Source organism: Syngnathus typhle, linkage group LG2 (genome assembly GCF_033458585.1).
Source record: "Syngnathus typhle isolate RoL2023-S1 ecotype Sweden linkage group LG2, RoL_Styp_1.0, whole genome shotgun sequence".
Taxonomy (NCBI): Eukaryota; Metazoa; Chordata; class Actinopteri; order Syngnathiformes; family Syngnathidae; genus Syngnathus; species Syngnathus typhle.
The window spans coordinates 28,329,509-28,341,941 of record NC_083739.1 but is presented as its reverse complement, the minus strand read 5'-3'; positions in this window follow the sequence as shown (position 1 = coordinate 28,341,941).

Genomic DNA, 12,433 nt, shown 5'->3' with positions numbered 1-12,433 from the left:
GTTATTCACTGCACACGAAGAAATGACCACCTCCAACGTTTGGTTTATGTTTTATAAGCATTTTTAATTTTATTGCTTAAATCGCATTTTCTCGGCGAGCTGAGCGCTTTTTCTGAATTGTGCCGCTCCCGTCACTCTGGTTAGGTTGGCATCGAAAAAAACGCTCTCGGGTGCTTTAGAGTGCCGAGTTTATTACTGCGCATTAAGAAATGACCACCTGCAACGTTTGGTTTATGTTTTATAAGCATTTTTAATTTTATTGCTTAAATCGCATTTTCTCGGCGAGCTGAGCACTTTTTCTGAATTGTGCCGCTCCCGTCACTCTGGTTAGGTTGGCATCGAAAAAAACGCTCTCGGGTGCTTTAGAGTGCCGAGTTTATTACTGCGCATTAAGAAATGACCACCTCCAACGTTTGGTTTATGTTTTATAAGCATTTTTAATTTTATTGCTTAAATCGCATTTTCTCGGCGAGCTGAGCACTTTTTCTGAATTGTGCCGCTCCCGTCACTTGGCATCGAAAAAAACGCTCTCGGGTGCTTTAGAGTGCCGAGTTATTCACTGCGCATGAAGAAATGACCACCTCCAACGTTTGGTTTATGTTTTATAAGCATTTTTAATTTTATTGCTTAAATCGCATTTTCTCGGCGAGCTGAGCGCTTTTTCTGAATTGTGCCGCTCCCGTCACTCTGGTTAGGTTGGCATCGAAAAAAACGCTCTCGGGTGCTTTAGAGTGCCGAGTTTATTACTGCGCATTAGGAAATGACCACCTCCAACGTTTGGTTTATGTTTTATAAGCATTTTTAATTGTATTGCTTAAATCGCATTTTCTCGGCGAGCTGAGCACTTTTTCTGAATTGTGCCGCTCCCGTCACTCTGGTTAGGTTGGCATCGAAAAAAACGCTCTCGGGTGCTTTAGAGTGCCGAGTTTATTACTGCGCATTAAGAAATGACCACCTCCAACGTTTGGTTTATGTTTTATAAGCATTTTTAATTTTATTGCTTAAATCGCATTTTCTCGGCGAGCTGAGCACTTTTTCTGAATTGTGCCGCTCCCGTCACTTGGCATCGAAAAAAACGCTCTCGGGTGCTTTAGAGTGCCGAGTTATTCACTGCGCATGAAGAAATGACCACCTCCAACGTTTGGTTTATGTTTTATAAGCATTTTTAATTTTATTGCTTAAATCGCATTTTCTCGGCGAGCTGAGCGCTTTTTCTGAATTGTGCCGCTCCCGTCACTCTGGTTAGGTTGGCATCGAAAAAAACGCTCTCGGGTGCTTTAGAGTGCCGAGTTTATTACTGCGCATTAAGAAATGACCACCTCCAACGTTTGGTTTATGTTTTATAAGCATTTTTAATTTTATTGCTTAAATCGCATTTTCTCGGCGAGCTGAGCACTTTTTCTGAATTGTGCCGCTCCCGTCACTCTGGTTAGGTTGGCATCGAAAAAAACGCTCTCGGGTGCTTTAGAGTGCCGAGTTTATCACTGCGCATGAAGAAATGACCACCTCCAACGTTTGGTTTATGTTTAATAAGCATTTTTAATTTTATTGCTTAAATCGCATTTTCTCGGCGAGCTGAGCACTTTTTCTGAATTGTGCCGCTCCCGTCACTCTGGTTAGGTTGGCATCGAAAAAAACGCTCTCGGGTGCTTTAGAGTGCCGACTTTATCACTGCGCATGAAGAAATGACCACCTCCAACGTTTGGTTTATGTTTTATAAGCATTTTTAATTTTATTGCTTAAATCGCATTTTCTCGGCGAGCTGAGCACTTTTTCTGAATTGTGCCGCTCCCGTCACTCTGGTTAGGTTGGCATCGAAAAAAACGCTCACGGGTGCTTTAGAGTGCCGAGTTTATTACTGCGCATTAAGAAATGACCACCTCCAACGTTTGGTTTATGTTTTATAAGCATTTTTAATTTTATTGCTTAAATCGCATTTTCTCGGCGAGCTGAGCACTTTTTCTGAATTGTGCCGCTCCCGTCACTCTGGTTAGGTTGGCATCGAAAAAAACGCTCTCGGGTGCTTTAGAGTGCCGAGTTATTCACTGCGCATGAAGAAATGACCACCTCCAACGTTTGGTTTATGTTTTATAAGCATTTTTAATTTTATTGCTTAAATCGCATTTTCTCGGCGAGCTGAGCGCTTTTTCTGAATTGTGCCGCTCCCGTAACTCTGGTTAGGTTGGCATCGAAAAAAACGCTCTCGGGTGCTTTAGAGTGCCGAGTTTATTACTGCGCATTAAGAAATGACCACCTCCAACGTTTGGTTTATGTTTTATAAGCATTTTTAATTTTATTGCTTAAATCGCATTTTCTCGGCGAGCTGAGCACTTTTTCTGAATTGTGCCGCTCCCGTCACTCTGGTTAGGTTGGCATCGAAAAAAACGCTCTCGGGTGCTTTAGAGTGCCGAGTTTATTACTGCGCATTAAGAAATGACCACCTCCAACGTTTGGTTTATGTTTTATAAGCATTTTTAATTTTATTGCTTAAATCGCATTTTCTCGGCGAGCTGAGCACTTTTTCTGAATTGTGCCGCTCCCGTCACTCTGGTTAGGTTGGCATCGAAAAAAACGCTATCGGGTGCTTTAGAGTGCCGAGTTATTCACTGCGCATGAAGAAATGACCACGTCCAACGTTTGGTTTATGTTTAATAAGCATTTTTAATTTTATTGCTTAAATCGCATTTTCTCGGCGAGCTGAGCACTTTTTCTGAATTGTGCCGCTCCCGTCACTCTGGTTAGGTTGGCATCGAAAAAAACGCTCTAGGGTGCTTTAGAGTGCCGAGTTTATTACTGCGCATTAAGAAATGACCACCTCCAACGTTTGGTTTATGTTTTATAAGCATTTTTAATTTTATTGCTTAAATCGCATTTTCTCGGCGAGCTGAGCACTTTTTCTGAATTGTGCCGCTCCCGTCACTCTGGTTAGGTTGGCATCGAAAAAAACGCTCTCGGGTGGTTTAGAGTGCCGAGTTTATTACTGCGCATTAAGAAATGACCACCTCCAACGTTTGGTTTATGTTTTATAAGCATTTTTAATTTTATTGCTTAAATCGCATTTTCTCGGCGAGCTGAGCACTTTTTCTGAATTGTGCCGCTCCCGTCACTTGGCATCGAAAAAAACGCTCTCGGGTGCTTTAGAGTGCCGAGTTATTCACTGCGCATGAAGAAATGACCACCTCCAACGTTTGGTTTATGTTTTATAAGCATTTTTAATTTTATTGCTTAAATCGCATATTCTCGGCGAGCTGAGCGCTTTTTCTGAATTGTGCCGCTCCCGTCACTCTGGTTAGGTTGGCATCGAAAAAAACGCTCTCGGGTGCTTTAGAGTGCCGAGTTTATTACTGCGCATTAAGAAATGACCACCTCCAACGTTTGGTTTATGTTTTATAAGCATTTTTAATTTTATTGCCTAAATCGCATTTTCTCGGCGAGCTGAGCACTTTTTCTGAATTGTGCCGCTCCCGTCACTCTGGTTAGGTTGGCATCGAAAAAAACGCTCTCGGGTGCTTTAGAGTGCCGAGTTTATTACTGCGCATTAAGAAATGACCACCTCCAACGTTTGGTTTATGTTTTATAAGCATTTTTAATTTTATTGCTTAAATCGCATTTTCTCGGCGAGCTGAGCACTTTTTCTGAATTGTGCCGCTCCCGTCACTCTGGTTAGGTTGGCATCGAAAAAAACGCTCTCGGGTGCTTTAGAGTGCCGAGTTATTCACTGCGCACGAAGAAATGACCACCTCCAACGTTTGGTTTATGTTTTATAAGCATTTTTAATTTTTTTGCTTAAATCGCATTTTCTCGGCGAGCTGAGCGCTTTTTCTGAATTGTGCCGCTCCCGTCACTCTGGTTAGGTTGGCATCGAAAAAAACGCTCTCGGGTGCTTTAGAGTGCCGAGTTTATTACTGCGCATTAAGAAATGACCACCTCCAACGTTTGGTTTATGTTTTATAAGCATTTTTAATTTTATTGCCTAAATCGCATTTTCTCGGCGAGCTGAGCACTTTTTCTGAATTGTGCCGCTCCCGTCACTCTGGTTAGGTTGGCATCGAAAAAAACGCTCTCGGGTGCTTTAGAGTGCCGAGTTTATTACTGCGCATTAAGAAATGACCACCTCCAACGTTTGGTTTATGTTTTATAAGCATTTTTAATTTTATTGCTTAAATCGCATTTTCTCGGCGAGCTGAGCGCTTTTTCTGAATTGTGCCGCTCCCGTCACTCTGGTTAGGTTGGCATCGAAAAAAACGCTCTCGGGTGCTTTAGAGTGCCGAGTTATTCACTGCGCATGAAGAAATGACCACCTCCAACGTTTGGTTTATGTTTAATAAGCATTTTTAATTTTATTGCTTAAATCGCATTTTCTCGGCGAGCTGAGCACTTTTTCTGAATTGTGCCGCTCCCGTCACTCTGGTTAGGTTGGCATCGAAAAAAACGCTCTCGGGTGCTTTAGAGTGCCGAGTTTATTACTGCGCATTAAGAAATGACCACCTCCAACGTTTGGTTTATGTTTTATAAGCATTTTTAATTTTATTGCTTAAATCGCAATTTCTCGGCGAGCTGAGCGCTTTTTCTGAATTGTGCCGCTCCCGTCACTCTGGTTAGGTTGGCATCGAAAAAAACGCTCTCGGGTGCTTTAGAGTGCCGAGTTATTCACTGCGCATGAAGAAATGACCACCTCCAACGTTTGGTTTATGTTTAATAAGCATTTTTAATTTTATTGCTTAAATCGCATTTTCTCGGCGAGCTGAGCACTTTTTCTGAATTGTGCCGCTCCCGTCACTCTGGTTAGGTTGGCATCGAAAAAAACGCTCTCGGGTGCTTTAGAGTGCCGAATTTATTACTGCGCATTAAGAAATGACCACCTCCAACGTTTGGTTTATGTTTTATAAGCATTTTTAATTTTATTGCTTAAATCGCATTTTCTCGGCGAGCTGAGCACTTTTTCTGAATTGTGCCGCTCCCGTCACTCTGGTTAGGTTGGCATCGAAAAAAACGCTCTCGGGTGCTTTAGAGTGCCGAGTTTATTACTGCACATTAAGAAATGACCACCTCCAACGTTTGGTTTATGTTTTATAAGCATTTTTAATTTTATTGCTTAAATCGCATTTTCTCGGCGAGCTGAGCACTTTTTCTGAATTGTGCCGCTCCCGTCACTCTGGTTAGGTTGGCATCGAAAAAAACGCTCTCGGGTGCTTTAGAGTGCCGAGTTATTCACTGCGCATGAAGAAATGACCACCTCCAACGTTTGGTTTATGTTTTATAAGCATTATTAATTTTATTGCTTAAATCGCATTTTCTCGGCGAGCTGAGCACTTTTTCTGAATTGTGCCGCTCCCGTCACTCTGGTTAGGTTGGCATCGAAAAAAACGCTCTCGGGTGCTTTAGAGTGCCGAGTTTATCACTGCGCATGAAGAAATGACCACCTCCAACGTTTGGTTTATGTTTTATAAGCATTTTTAATTGTATTGCTTAAATCGCATTTTCTCGGCGAGCTGAGCGCTTTTTCTGAATTGTGCCGCTCCCGTCACTCTGGTTAGGTTGGCATCGAAAAAAACGCTCTCGGGTGCTTTAGAGTGCCGAGTTATTCACTGCGCATGAAGAAATGACCACCTCCAATGTTTGGTTTATGTTTAATAAGCATTTTTAATTTTATTGCTTAAATCGCATTTTCTCGGCGAGCTGAGCGCTTTTTCTGAATTGTGCCGCTCCCGTCACTCTGGTTAGGTTGGCATCGAAAAAAACGCTCTCGGGTGCTTTAGAGTGCCGAGTTATTCACAGCGCATGAAGAAATGACCACCTCCAACGTTTGGTTTATGTTTAATAAGCATTTTTAATTTTATTGCTTAAATCGCATTTTCTCGGCGAGCTGAGCACTTTTTCTGAATTGTGCCGCTCCCGTCACTCTGGTTAGGTTGGCATCGAAAAAAACGCTCTCGGGTGCTTTAGAGTGCCGAGTTTATTACTGCGCATTAAGAAATGACCACCTCCAACGTTTGGTTTATGTTTTATAAGCATTTTTAATTTTATTGCTTAAATCGCATTTTCTCGGCGAGCTGAGCACTTTTTCTGAATTGTGCCGCTCCCGTCACTCTGGTTAGGTTGGCATCGAAAAAAACGCTCTCGGGTGCTTTAGAGTGCCGAGTTTATTACTGCGCATTAAGAAATGACCACCTCCAACGTTTGGTTTATGTTTTATAAGCATTTTTAATTTTATTGCTTAAATCGCATTTTCTCGGCGAGCTGAGCACTTTTTCTGAATTGTGCCGCTCCCGTCACTCTGGTTAGGTTGGCATCGAAAAAAACGCTCTCGGGTGCTTTAGAGTTCCGAGTTATTCACTGCGCATGAAGAAATGACCACCTCCAACGTTTGGTTTATGTTTAATAAGCATTTTTAATTTTATTGCTTGAATCGCATTTTCTCGGCGAGCTGAGCACTTTTTCTGAATTGTGCCGCTCCCGTCACTCTGGTTAGGTTGGCATCGAAAAAAACGCTCTCGGGTGCTTTAGAGTGCCGAGTTTATCACTGCGCATGAAGAAATGACCACCTCCAACGTTTGGTTTATGTTTTATAAGCATTTTTAATTTTATTGCTTAAATCGCATTTTCTCGGCGAGCTGAGCGCTTTTTCTGAATTGTGCCGCTCCCGTCACTCTGGTTAGGTTGGCATCGAAAAAAACGCTCTCGGGTGCTTTAGAGTGCCGAGTTTATCACTGCGCATGAAGAAATGACCACCTCCAACGTTTGGTTTATGTTTTATAAGCATTTTTAATTTTATTGCTTAAATCGCATTTTCTCGGCGAGCTGAGCACTTTTTCTGAATTGTGCCGCTCCCGTCACTCTGGTTAGGTTGGCATCGAAAAAAACGCTCTCGGGTGCTTTAGAGTGCCGAGTTTATCACTGCGCATGAAGAAATGACCACCTCCAACGTTTGGTTTATGTTTTATAAGCATTTTTAATTTTATTGCTTAAATCGCATTTTCTCGGCGAGCTGAGCGCTTTTTCTGAATTGTGCCTGTCCCGTCACTCTGGTTAGGTTGGCATCGAAAAAAACGCTCTCGGGTGCTTTAGAGTGCCGAGTTATTCACTGCGCATGAAGAAATGACCACCTCCAACGTTTGGTTTATGTTTAATAAGCATTTTTAATTTTATTGCTTAAATCGCATTTTCTCGGCGAGCTGAGCGCTTTTTCTGAATTGTGCCGCTCCCGTCACTCTGGTTAGGTTGGCATCGAAAAAAACGCTCTCGGGTGCTTTAGAGTGCCGAGTTATTCACTGCGCATGAAGAAATGACAACCTCCAACGTTTGGTTTATGTTTAATAAGCATTTTTAATTTTATTGCTTAAATCCCATTTTCTCGGCGAGCTGAGCACTTTTTCTGAATTGTGCCGCTCCCGTCACTCTGGTTAGGTTGGCATAAAAAAAAACGCTCTCGGGTGCTTTAGAGTGCCGAGTTTATTACTGCGCATTAAGAAATGACCACCTCCAACGTTTGGTTTATGTTTTATAAGCATTTTTAATTTTATTGCTTAAATCGCATTTTCTCGGCGAGCTGAGCGCTTTTTCTGAATTGTGCCGCTCCCGTCACTCTGGTTAGGTTGGCATCGAAAAAAACGCTCTCGGGTGCTTTAGAGTGCCGAGTTATTCACTGCGCATGAAGAAATGACCACCTCCAATGTTTGGTTTATGTTTAATAAGCATTTTTAATTTTATTGCTTAAATCGCATTTTCTCGGCGAGCTGAGCGCTTTTTCTGAATTGTGCCGCTCCCGTCACTCTGGTTAGGTTGGCATCGAAAAAAACGCTCTCGGGTGCTTTAGAGTGCCGAGTTATTCACTGCGCATTAAGAAATGACCACCTCCAACGTTTGGTTTATGTTTAATAAGCATTTTTATTTTTATTGCTTAAATCGCATTTTCTCGGCGAGCTGAGCACTTTTTCTGAATTGTGCCGCTCCCGTCACTCTGTAGGTAGGCATCGAAAAAAACGCTCTCGGGTGCTTTAGAGTGCCGAGTTTATTACTGCGCATTAAGAAATGACCACCTCCAACGTTTGGTTTATGTTTTATAAGCATTTTTAATTTTATTGCTTAAATTGCATTTTCTCGGCGAGCTGAGCACTTTTTCTGAATTGTGCCGCTCCCGTCACTCTGGTTAGGTTGGCATCGAAAAAAACGCTCTCGGGTGCTTTAGAGTGCCGAGTTATTCACTGCGCATGAAGAAATGACCACCTCCAACGTTTGGTTTATGTTTAATAAGCATTTTTAATTTTATTGCTTGAATCGCATTTTCTCGGCGAGCTGAGCACTTTTTCTGAATTGTGCCGCTCCTGTCACTCTGGTTAGGTTGGCATCGAAAAAAACGCTCTCGGGTGCTTTAGAGTGCCGAGTTTATCACTGCGCATGAAGAAATGACCACCTCCAACGTTTGGTTTATGTTTTATAAGCATTTTTAATTTTATTGCTTAAATCGCATTTTCTCGGCGAGCTGAGCGCTTTTTCTGAATTGTGCCGCTCCCGTCACTCTGGTTAGGTTGGCATCGAAAAAAACGCTCTCGGGTGCTCTAGAGTGCCGAGTTTATCACTGCGCATGAAGAAATGACCACCTCCAACGTTTGGTTTATGTTTTATAAGCATTTTTAATTTTATTGCTTAAATCGCATTTTCTCGGCGAGCTGAGCACTTTTTCTGAATTGTGCCGCTCCCGTCACTCTGGTTAGGTTGGCATCGAAAAAAACGCTCTCGGGTGCTTTAGAGTGCCGAGTTTATCACTGCGCATGAAGAAATGACCACCTCCAACGTTTGGTTTATGTTTTATAAGCATTTTTAATTTTATTGCTTAAATCGCATTTTCTCGGCGAGCTGAGCGCTTTTTCTGAATTGTGCCTCTCCCGTCACTCTGGTTAGGTTGGCATCGAAAAAAACGCTCTCGGGTGCTTTAGAGTGCCGAGTTATTCACTGCGCATGAAGAAATGACCACCTCCAACGTTTGGTTTATGTTTAATAAGCATTTTTAATTTTATTGCTTAAATAGCATTTTCTCGGCGAGCTGAGCGCTTTTTCTGAATTGTGCCGCTCCCGTCACTCTGGTTAGGTTGGCATCGAAAAAAACGCTCTCGGGTGCTTTAGAGTGCCGAGTTATTCACTGCGCATGAAGAAATGACAACCTCCAACGTTTGGTTTATGTTTAATAAGCATTTTTAATTTTATTGCTTAAATCGCATTTTCTCGGCGAGCTGAGCACTTTTTCTGAATTGTGCCGCTCCCGTCACTCTGGTTAGGTTGGCATCGAAAAAAACGCTCTCGGGTGCTTTAGAGTGCCGAGTTTATTACTGCGCATTAAGAAATGACCACCACCAACGTTTGGTTTATGTTTTATAAGCATTTTTAATTTTATTGCTTAAATCGCATTTTCTCGGCGAGCTGAGCGCTTTTTCTGAATTGTGCCGCTCCCGTCACTCTGGTTAGGTTGGCATCGAAAAAAACGCTCTCGGGTGCTTTAGAGTGCCGAGTTTATTACTGCGCATTAAGAAATGACCACCTCCAACGTTTGGTTTATGTTTTATAAGCATTTTTAATTTTATTGCTTAAATCGCATTTTCTCGGCGAGCTGAGCGCTTTTTCTGAATTGTGCCGCTCCCGTCACTCTGGTTAGGTTGGCATCGAAAAAAACGCTCACGGGTGCTTTAGAGTGCCGAGTTTATTACTGCGCATTAAGAAATGACCACCTCCAACGTTTGGTTTATGTTTTATAAGCATTTTTAATTTTATTGCTTAAATCGCATTTTCTCGGCGAGCTGAGCACTTTTTCTGAATTGTGCCGCTCCCGTCACTCTGGTTAGGTTGGCATCGAAAAAAACGCTCTCGGGTGCTTTAGAGTGCCGAGTTTATCACTGCGCATGAAGAAATGACCACCTCCAACGTTTGGTTTATGTTTTATAAGCATTTTTAATTTTATTGCTTAAATCGCATTTTCTCGGCGAGCTGAGCGCTTTTTCTGAATTGTGCCGCTCCCGTCACTCTGGTTAGGTTGGCATCGAAAGAAACGCTCTCGGGTGCTTTAGAGTGCCGAGTTTATCACTGCGCATGAAGAAATGACCACTCCAACGTTTGGTTTATGTTTTATAAGCATTTTTAATTTTATTGCTTAAATCGCATTTTCTCGGCGAGCTGAGCGCTTTTTCTGAATTGTGCCGCTCCCGTAACTCTGGTTAGGTTGGCATCGAAAAAAACGCTCTCGGGTGCTTTAGAGTGCCGAGTTTATCACTGCGCATGAAGAAATGACCACTTCCAACGTTTGGTTTATGTTTTATAAGCATTTTTAATTTTATTGCTTAAATCGCATTTTCTCGGCGAGCTGAGCACTTTTTCTGAATTGTGCCGCTCCCGTCACTCTGGTTAGGTTGGCATCGAAAAAAACGCTCTCGGGTGCTTTAGAGTGCCGAGTTTATTACTGCGCATTAAGAAATGACCACCTCCAACGTTTGGTTTATGTTTTATAAGCATTTTTAATTTTATTGCTTAAATCGCATTTTCTCGGCGAGCTGAGCACTTTTTCTGAATTGTGCCGCTCCCGTCACTCTGGTTAGGTTGGCATCGAAAAAAACGCTCTCGGGTGCTCTAGAGTGCCGAGTTTATTACTGCGCATTAAGAAATGACCACCTCCAACGTTTGGTTTATGTTTTATAAGCATTTTTAATTTTATTGCTTAAATCGCATTTTCTCGGCGAGCTGAGCGCTTTTTCTGAATTGTGCCGCTCCCGTCACTCTGGTTAGGTTGGCATCGAAAAAAACGCTCTCGGGTGCTTTAGAGTGCCGAGTTTATCACTGCGCATGAAGAAATGACCACCTCCAACGTTTGGTTTATGTTTTATAAGCATTTTTAATTTTATTGCTTAAATCGCATTTTCTCGGCGAGCTGAGCACTTTTTCTGAATTGTGCCGCTCCCGTCACTCTGGTTAGGTTGGCATCGAAAAAAACGCTCTCGGGTGCTCTAGAGTGCCGAGTTTATTACTGCGCATTAAGAAATGACCACCTCCAACGTTTGGTTTATGTTTTATAAGCATTTTTAATTTTATTGCTTGAATCGCATTTTCTCGGCGAGCTGAGCACTTTTTCTGAATTGTGCCGCTCCCGTCACTCTGGTTAGGTTGGCATCGAAAAAAACGCTCTCGGGTGCTTTAGAGTGCCGAGTTATTCACTGCGCATGAAGAAATGACCACCTCCAACGTTTGGTTTATGTTTTATAAGCATTTTTAATTTTATTGCTTAAATCGCATTTTCTCGGCGAGCTGAGCACTTTTTCTGAATTGTGCCGCTCCCGTCACTCTGGTTAGGTTGGCATCGAAAAAAACGCTCTCGGGTGCTTTAGAGTGCCGAGTTTATCACTGCGCATGAAGAAATGACCACCTCCAACGTTTGGTTTATGTTTTATAAGCATTTTTAATTTTATTGCTTGAATCGCATTTTCTCGGCGAGCTGAGCACTTTTTCTGAATTGTGCCGCTCCCGTCACTCTGGTTAGGTTGGCATCGAAAAAAACGCTCTCGGGTGCTTTAGAGTGCCGAGTTATTCACTGCGCATGAAGAAATGACCACCTCCAACGTTTGGTTTATGTTTTATAAGCATTTTTAATTTTATTGCTTAAATCGCATTTTCTCGGCGAGCTGAGCACTTTTTCTGAATTGTGCCGCTCCCGTCACTCTGGTTAGGTTGGCATCGAAAAAAACGCTCTCGGGTGCTTTAGAGTGCCGAGTTTATCACTGCGCATGAAGAAATGACCACCTCCAACGTTTGGTTTATGTTTTATAAGCATTTTTAATTTTATTGCTTAAATCGCATTTTCTCGGCGAGCTGAGCGCTTTTTCTGAATTGTGCCGCTCCCGTCACTCTGGTTAGGTTGGCATCGAAAAAAACGCTCTCGGGTGCTTTAGAGTGCCGAGTTATTCACTGCGCATGAAGAAATGACCACCTCCAATGTTTGGTTTATGTTTAATAAGCATTTTTAATTTTATTGCTTAAATCGCATTTTCTCGGCGAGCTGAGCGCTTTTTCTGAATTGTGCCGCTCCCGTCACTCTGGTTAGGTTGGCATCGAAAAAAACGCTCTCGGGTGCTTTAGAGTGCCGAGTTATTCACTGCGCATTAAGAAATGACCACCTCCAACGTTTGGTTTATGTTTAATAAGCATTTTTAATTTTATTGCTTAAATCGCATTTTCTCGGCGAGCTGAGCACTTTTTCAGAATTGTGCCGCTCCCGACACTCTGGTTAGGTAGGCATCGAAAAAAACGCTCTCGGGTGCTTTAGAGTGCCGAGTTTATTACTGCGCATTAAGAAATGACCACCTCCAACGTTTGGTTTATGTTTTATAAGCATTTTTAATTTTATTGCTTAAATCGCATTTTCTCGGCGAGCTGAGCACTTTTTCTGAATTGTGCC